Below are 9,231 nucleotides of genomic sequence, written 5' to 3'. Positions count from 1 at the left end.
TAGTACATTATATTAATTTAGTAATTTTAAATATTTAATGTGTTTTTGGAATTTAATAAAACAAGAACCTCAAATAAGGATGAGTTAAGTAACTCAGAGCTAAGGGGAAATTTTTAAGGCTAAAAATAAGAGCGTTATAGAACTACAAGAAAAGTTAGTAAGAAGCTAAAAAATTCTCTGGCTCAGAGGGGCAAAGCTTGTGATAATTATACTCAACATGGAGGAAAATGACACAAAAGATCTGAATTTATGGAGCACAAACACAAATCATCCAACATAATCATCCAAGACACAGCACAAGGTGACTCTTCCCTTTCTCTTACCACCCTCATCTCCTAGTGCAAATACAAAGAAAAGGCTAACAAAATACAAAAACATATTTAAAATGGTAGCTCCGAGCAAAAAAGGGAAATAGCCAAGGACAGAGCAGACATAAAGGTGTGAATGGGCTGACGTTGCCAGGCTTGCAGCAGATGAGCTGTGTAGCTGTGTTCGGAGTCACAGTGAGTTGTGAGCACCACACAGAGCCAAAAGCCAGCATCCTAGAGGCAGGATCATGCTGCCCCTGCATGAGGCTGGGACTGAGCACACGCCCTCTGCCCAACTCTGGGTAGAAACAGTCCTTCCTCCAACACCCAGAGCAAGTGTGGAAGAAGTCCCGAGGAATATGAGTTCAGAGACCACAATCTAAAAATCTGTAAGATTCACAACACAAGGTCCTGAGTTTGATCCAGGACCAGAAAACAAACAAACAAACGAACAAGTACCAATAAAAATCTGTAAGAAAGACCAACACTAAACGGCAGTTTTCCAGACCTCCCAAAGCAAAATTTACACTTAGAGAAGAGACATAGATATAACAATGCTGAAGAGACTTTAAATAAAAATGTATTCATAACACCTCAGAGAAGTATATAAATGAATAACCAATATAAATAGGCAAATATGTTATGAACTAAAAGAGCAGAAATTAACAATATAATGATTGAGATAACTGAACATGATTTTATACATGCTTTTTAGGTGTGTGGTGGTTTGGTGCACAAACATTCACATGAACATGCCTGGAAAAATTTGGAAGAATAGACATTGAGTGAGTTGTACGTAGTAGTTAATTCTGAGAATGGGACTAGGGATTTTTTACCCATCTGTATCTTCTTTTTTTTTTTTTTTTTTTTTTTTTTTTTTTTTTTTTTTTTTTTTTTACAGGGAATATGTAATATTTTTATTAAAGAAAAAAATCACTCAGAAACATATTTTAATTTTAAAAGGATGGTAAGTTGGCAGCAGTCTATGTCACCACGTATAATATAATCATGTTAAACTAGGAGAAATCAATGAAAATTTATCATGTCACATGAAATAGTTCAATAAATGTTTAGGGCATATTTTGGATTCTCTGGCTTCATTTAGGATGAATGTCATATCCATAATAATTCACTCCAAAGAGAGTATGACAGCCATCCTCTAGAGTGGTCCAGTGTGAGGCCCTTGCAAGCAGAGGAGACACATCCTGAATATCCAGGCCTGGGGGCAGAGAAATGCCACATATCAAAGACACAAGCGCAAGTGCTTGAAATTCCAGGCACAGATGAGGCTCAACCTGCTTTTCACATGGTAAATTACCTGGATCTTCTAGCTGACCTGTTTACTTGATGATAGCCAATGAGTCCCCTGAGCAACCTAGGGAGTTCTAGGGGTGAAGTCATCAATCAACATCAACTACCCATGAGTACATTCCAGGGACTTTCCCATCAGTTTCAAACCAGAGCCTTCTACAAGGGAATGAACTTCTTACCCACCTTGGCATACTCTTGAGGGATCAAAGTCATCTTTTTCTTTTTCTCCCCGCTTAGGGTTATAAACCTGCTCTCCTACGGTCCTACAGCCAGCCCATAAAGTTCTCATTTCTTCCAGGATTCATAGCAGATTCTTACAGTGGCTATCAGCAAGCCCACTTGGGCATGCCAACTCACAGCCCTTTCCTTGAGCACAGCTGTGGTCCTAGCAGCCTCTGCCACGTGACCGTGCCTTGTCAGACACACTCTGCCCTTGGAAGCCCAACCCTGGCCCACTTATCTGAGAGTCCACTTCCCATCACGGGTCACCTGCTATCCCCTAGTGTTTCCTCACAAGGAACGCTATTCAATAACCAAAGACAACCCAACCTCCAGTAAGGTGTTTGAATTAAACCAATAAACTGCTCCGTCAAGTTTGTACAGGATTAAATTTCTTTGGGAAAGAAAGCAGGCATGAGTCAGTGTTTACTAAGCAAATCCACCAACAAAGTTCTAGGATAAATACACAGCAAGACTAAGATAGTCTTTGCTATCATTTGATTGTGTCCCCAAAAGTTCATGCACTGGAAACATAATCTCCAAAGCAACAGAGTCAGATGTGTTCAAATCAGGAGAGCTTTGCTCCGGTGAATGGGATAAAGGTGAATTTGACCATGGCTGTTCTCTTGCCCTTCTGCCTTCTGCCTGAAGGTCAGAGCTGAATGTGAGCCCCAGATCTGTATCTCCCTTTATTCAGAACTACTGTAAGAAAACGAAATTTAAAGTGGTCCATTTTCAAGATGAAATGGTTAACTCTGAATGGTAAAATTACTGGCAGGCAAAATTGATGCATTTCGAGGGTCTTTTAGCAAACAGCACCTAAGGGAGAAATAAACCGGAAAGAAAGTCTTGGTAGACTATAGGTCTGAGTAGCAGGAGGGAGAAGAAAAGTATATACTCTTTTAGCTAGGGCCAAGTAGCAACATAGTAACTTCATAACTAACAAGGTCATATACACAGAACTCTTAAACAGGAACATCTGCTTTTCTGAAAGTCCCAAAGTAAAGAATAGACAAAGAGCCGGGCGAGGTGGCACATGCCTGTAATCCCAGCACCCAGGAGGCTGGGCAGGAGGATCACTGCAAATTCGAGACCAGCCTGGGCTACCCAGTGAGTTCTGGGGCAGTCTGAACTACATAGTGAGGCCCTGTCTAAAAAAAAAAAAAAGAATAGACAATATTACAAAGAAATCCAAACTCAAATTGGGAGGGGAGCCAGGGCCTGGCTAATTAAGCATCATCAGGTCAAGACTGTGTCCCTCACCATACCCAATCAGTAGGAAAAAGAGGAAAGGGACCTTCATGCTAGGAGTTAAAAGTGCTTGCTGTGACCTCCCTGGGTATGCCTGTCCGTTAGACACTCAGCCTTGCAAAGTTTGAATTAAAGAGCTTTTTCACTTCTCTTCCTGCCTATGAAATCCCTTCTTTGGATCTAAATACATTCCTCACACTATCAGAAATAAATCTTGGGGCCAGGGATTTGGCTCAGTGGTTCCACCGCCAAAAGTTCAATCCCCGCCTCCTCCATTACTGACAATTCTCCTGTCTCAGCCTCCCAAGTACTGGATTACAGGAGAATGCCACCACACTCAGTAGAAATAAATCTCTGTTCTTTATTTATTTAGATGTTTAAACTCTCGCACTAAGTTTTTACAAGCTGGCAAACACTGACAAATTATTTCTCCCACAGAACTATAACTGCACATTCCCAGACAGTATAAATATATGCTTGAACTAATATTAATATACATCACCATTTTATCAATCATATAATAAAATAAATTATCAAGTATCCAAATATTGTTACACAGCTCAAAAGGCATATAAAATATTAGATGTCCGCTCAATTCATTAGCAGAAACTCACTTCTGTTTTTTGCGAGAGGTTGGGGAGAGAAGGAAAAAAAAAAACCACACTTCAAACAAAAATAAGTTGGTAAACAACTTCTGATAAGTATGGAAAAAATTACAAGAATTTCAGAAATTTTATGATTAAGAATTATGCTAGCTACAATAACAAAGCATCTATACCTTTAAAAATATTTACTAAAGAGCATATTTTACATGTTCCTCACAAGACAAAGGCAACATTTTACTAAAAATATTGAACAGCCCACTCCTACTCTTTTCTCAGACCCTCCCTGTTAAGCTGCACCTTGGAATGCAAGCATTAAATTAAATGTAAGGCTTTTTTGTCTGAGACATTAAAGATATGTGCTTCTTTTTGTGTGTTTGTTTTGTTTTTTGTTTGTTTGTTTGTTTTTGAGACAGGGTCTCACTATGTAGTTGAGACTGACCTGGAACTCACTCTGTAGCCCAGGCTGGTCTCAACTCACAATATCCTCCTGCCTCAGCCTCCTGAGTGCTGGGATTACAGGCATGTGCTACCAGGCCTGGTGACATGTGTTTCTGTAACATTTCAAAGTGCAGGTTTCCCAGAACCTCACAAAATAAAAAACTTGCAGAAAGACATTAAATAATCACCGTAGACTTGGTAATATTCAAAAAGAACAACCAACATTTAAGCAAACCTGATGCAGACTGGTATGAGTGTGAGATGTAAACATTAAGTGAGTAGGCAAATGGTCACACGGGCCCTACCATGTTTGAAATGACTGAAGGAACAAACCACAGTTTAGAGTGTTCTCAGTTCCCAAAATTTTGGTTCTATGTGATACTAAGAATATGAGTATTGTGCTGGTTATTTGGCACCTAATTTTTCTAAATTTCTTATGTATCATTGAGATTCTGGCATGGGAATAGCCACAGAGACAACTCAATGCTGCACGATTTCAGGGAAGTCAATTGGTACAAATGATAAGCACAATTTAAATGCTGAGCAGTAAGAATCTTGTGGTACTTGTCCAAGTACATTGATCATAACCCAAACACAGAGGTTGTGACTCTGTTAAGCTTGTGCGTAGCCTGTATGACTGCTTTGCAACACTCCTACGGAAGCTTCTTTAGACTCATTCACCAGCCAACACACGGGCTAATCTGTATGACAGTCAGGTCCTGCCTCGAGCTGCACATCCAGGTGGTCGCATCAGGCACCCCAGTTTTATTGCATGCAACAGTTGTTCCTGTGACCGTTGGAGTCTGAAGCACAGCTGCACGTTAGGGCGACATCTCTCCAGATGTAAGAGTTGCTTGCTGCTAAAAGCTCCGCACCACTTTTGTCTTATGAACTGTACTGCATCTCCGTATTTCATTCTACCTTCAATTAATGCTAGGGCAACAAGCACCGGAGCTCTCCCGAGGCCTGCAACACAATGGACAGCAATACAACAACCAGGTTCTTCATGAAACTTGATTTTTACAAGATTTAACCAGTCATCAACAATCTGGTTGGACGGTGGTGCACCACCATCAGAAGGCCAGTCAAAAACATGGATGTCTTCCTTCTCCACAAGAGTAGGATCATAAGTTGCTTCACATACTCTTACTACTGTGTTAACTCCATACTTCTTAAGTTCCTCTGTAAACTTGTTTAAGGTTGCTTTGGTTGTATTGTGTGTAATGAGGAATCTCATGCTCTTGTATGTGATTTCCTCAGGAGCTGGGCGGGTCATTCAAGCATATTAATTTAGTTAAAAAAAACTTAAGAGGATTATGAAAGATTTTAAAACGAACAGAAATGATGTAGGAAACTGAAGTCTACTTCAATATACTCCACTTGAACTTCTCAGAGCTTTGAGTATGGCCTTGGGAGTACTGGGAAAGGAAATGAACCTCCTAACAAGAAACAGCAATCCTTCGATACAGTGATACTGAGGTAAGAGAAAGGAAGTGCACTAGGGTTTACCCCATCCAGGTCAGAACTCCTGTAAAATGCTCCACGATTTCAATTCACCACTTCTGTGTCCACGTGAGCCTCTCTCACGGGCTTCTCAGTGGAACAGGAATGGGTCTGTACAGTTCACTTGTCTGCATAGAGGTCGTGCTGTGCCTGGCAGTAATCTCCACTGCCCTTCAGAAACCTCATAAATGTGTGACCGAGAACGCCACACAACTGAGGAATATGTCTACTCATTGGAGATTGTGGCCTAATCACACAGCTGGTCCCCAGGAGGCAGAGAGGCAGGTGGCGGGGGCAGGGGTACCAGGCATCACTGCACAGAGCAGTGATGGCGCATCCTAAATCTCTGTTCTTTGTAAATTACCCAGGTTTGTTATTGTTTTATAGCAACCCAAAACAAACTAATACAATCTCCAATTCCTACTAACTAGTGTCCTACAGTTCTATTCACTTCTGATATTAGCGATCACGCATAAGTGCAGACCCACAGGCTAAGGGCTCAGTCCCATAAGACTGCCCCAACTTTAGATGCCAGTTGCAAGGCCCAAGCTGGCACCTATTCTTCTGAACAACAAGCTACGCAAAGAATGATCAAAATATATGGTGAATATTTAAATTTTTTTTTTTAATTTATTAAAATAAAAGACACAGGGCCATTAATTTCCCCTCAAAATATTCCCCATCACTTCCAACATGCTTATCCCACTGTTTCTTGTTTTTGTTACTGTTGTTGCTGTTATTTGTTTGTTTTTTGTTTTGCTTTTGAGACAGGGTCTCATTATGCACTTCAGGCTGACCTTGAACTGACTATGTAGCCCCGTTGGCCTCAAACTCACAGTGATCTTTCTGCTTCAGCCTTCTGAATGCTGGGATCCCAGACATGTGCCACCACACCCAGCATCCAATTATTCTTGCCTTTTTTTTTTTTTTCAAACAGGGTTTCAATATATAATTCAGGATAGTCTTGAACCTACTATGTAGCTCAGGCTGACCTCAAACTCACAATGATCCTCCTGCCACATTCTGAAGCAGTCTATAAGTCTTTTTTTTGTGTGTCTTTACAAGTTGTGATAAAAAATTTGATGAGACTAAGATATATCATGTAAAGGTACAAGATTCCAATGATAAAGGTAACTGTACTGCTGGCTTTAAATGTACCAATAAACAATGTCCAAAAAATTGATGAGTAGCCAGCTATGGCAGCACATTATAATCCCAGCCCTCTGGGAGGCTGAGGAAGATGGACAGAAAGTTTAAAGCCAGCTGGGCAACTTAGTGATTTAGTGAGACCTGTCTCCAATGGGCTGAGAATGTGGTTCCATAAGGTACTGGAATACCCAGTACCCAGTACTGAGGGAAAAAAAGTGAATTCTGCTGCTGCATGACATTCAATGGGAAAGCAAGCTTGTAAACACATCAGCGCTTTATGCACAAGATCTGGCACTGTGCAACTTCTGGTTTTCCTCAAAACTAAAATGATCGTGAAAGGTAAGCATTTTGAACCAATTCAGGACATCCAGGCAGCCAGGACAGTGCAACTAAACACACAAAAGAGGACTTCTAGAACTGCTTCAAAAGTGGCAAGAATGATTGGCTAAGTGTGTTTAAAGCAAGGGAGAGGAGGATTAATGGCACTGTCTTTTACTGTATTAAACTTAAAAAAGAATATTTTAATGTTCACCGTATTTTTCAATCTTACCATGTACTATATATAACAGGATGTCCTATGACCCTTCATAAGGTTTAATAATTTGCTAGATCAATTCACAAAACTGAGGAAAGCACTTTACTTACTATTACCAGTTGAGGAGAAAGAACATATCTCAGGAAAAGTAAAACAGAAGAGCTGCATTGGGCAAAGTATTCAAGAAGAGGCATAGGATTTTCATGCCCTCCATCTGTGCCATTCTCCTGGCCCCTTAATACACTCACCAACCCACAAGCTCTCTTGGCAATTTATGGAAGTTACATTAGGTAGAAATGCTTGATGAAATCACTGGCGTTGTTAACAAACCCAGTCTCCACCTCTTCCCCTTCCTTGATAGCCAAGGGTGGGGCTGAAAACTGCTGATCAGACCTCGGTCTCCCTGGAAACCACCTCCCTTCCTGAAGCTACCTGGGGACGCTGGCCCCCAGTCACCTCACTGGCATACAAAATACATTCATATCTCTCTGGGAACAGAGACCAAGCATATATTTATCACAGACAGACTGGCCCCCTATGAAAGAAGCTTCCAGTTCAGATTGGAAAATACCTTGCTGTTTCCCTGCCCTGTTCCAGCTTACATTTATTGTCCCAATGCAATGACAACCCTGGACACCACTTTACTCCTAGGAATGTCACAGCTTGGAGACTAAAAGTTAGACAGTGGCCCTAGAGATGAGGCACATTCTAGTGAAATACAACTTGGAAATCTAGAGTGGAACACAGCACCCAGAGATGGCTGTGGGGAGAGGATACTGGGTCTCCAAGAGTCTCCAGGGCTTCTCTGGTATAAGGCTGTCTGGGATCACTGGAGCTTGTATCTCAGTTTCCTCTCTTTATCCTCCTGGCACACACCCTCACAGAGGGAAAACAGGCTTCCAGTATGTTTTCACTGCTTAACAGTAAAGCTAAATAAAATATTAAATAATTTTTTGTTTGCTTTTTAAGGGTGTTTATGTAATTCAAGGCTGGCCTTGAACTCACCACAATCCTGCCTTAGTTCCCCTAGTGCTGAGATCACAGGTATGCACCACAATGCCTGGCTCAATAATTTTAAAGGGTGGCGTGAGAGAACTATGGCTTCTGAACCTCTGAAGACTTGAAGGCCTCCTTGGCGTCTACATATACTGGGCAAAAAATAGCTTAGGCTCAAACGTACTTGTGCACGAGTGTGTGTTACATGTGTGTGTGTGTGTGTGAGAGAGAGAGAGAGAAAGAGAGAGAGAGACAAAGGCACTTAGACAGACATACAGAGAGGATATATATTTATCTGACTGCTTTTCACTTAGAGCTTTATTGTTTAGGGCCACCCCAAGCCTCCCTTCCTCCTCCCCACCGTGGCTCCAGACACAGCTCACTCCTACCGTGCACCGTGCTCCTGGTCCTTGTGGTTGAATCCCTGCACAGAGGCAAATGCGGAAGGCTCTTGTATCTCCAGCGCACCACTGCCTGTCTTGCAGTAACACCAAAGTCTTTGTTATTTTTATTTTGTTTCTCTTAGGATAATGGAAGGAGGATTGATCCTGAGTTGCTGCCCCCAAAACGCAATGATGGTTCCGAGGTTTCCCTCTCTGTTCTCAGGACTAACTCACTGGATCCTGGGAGCCTTGAGAGGGAAGGCAGGCATGGGGTGGCAGGACAGAGCTGAATTCTGAGCCTCCATGCCTTTCCCTGGGCTTGACAGAGGGAGACAGATGGGGAATCTCACAGACCTGGGTTATGAAGATAGGCCCATCCAAAACACCCCTGCCCAATACCATCCTTCTGCATCTTATCAAAGAATGTTTTGTTTTGTTTTGTTTTGTTTTCTGAGACAAGGTCTTGCTATACTGTAGTCCAGGCTGGCCTCAAACTCATCATATATCCCTGGCCTTGAATTCTTGATCCTCCT

General features: G+C 41.7%; 1 pseudogene; it reads right to left on the bottom strand.

The window, feature by feature from the left end:
* Nucleotides 1-4,897: 4,897 nt before the first annotated feature.
* LOC104852200 lies at nucleotides 4,898-5,408 on the bottom strand (annotated as a pseudogene).
* Nucleotides 5,409-9,231: the final 3,823 nt, after the last annotated feature.

Source organism: Fukomys damarensis, unplaced genomic scaffold (assembly GCF_012274545.1).
Source record: "Fukomys damarensis isolate Sample0158 unplaced genomic scaffold, DMR_v1.0_HiC HiC_scaffold_2, whole genome shotgun sequence".
NCBI lineage: Eukaryota > Metazoa > Chordata > Mammalia > Rodentia > Bathyergidae > Fukomys > Fukomys damarensis.
This window is presented reverse-complemented; position numbering and strand designations above follow the sequence as displayed.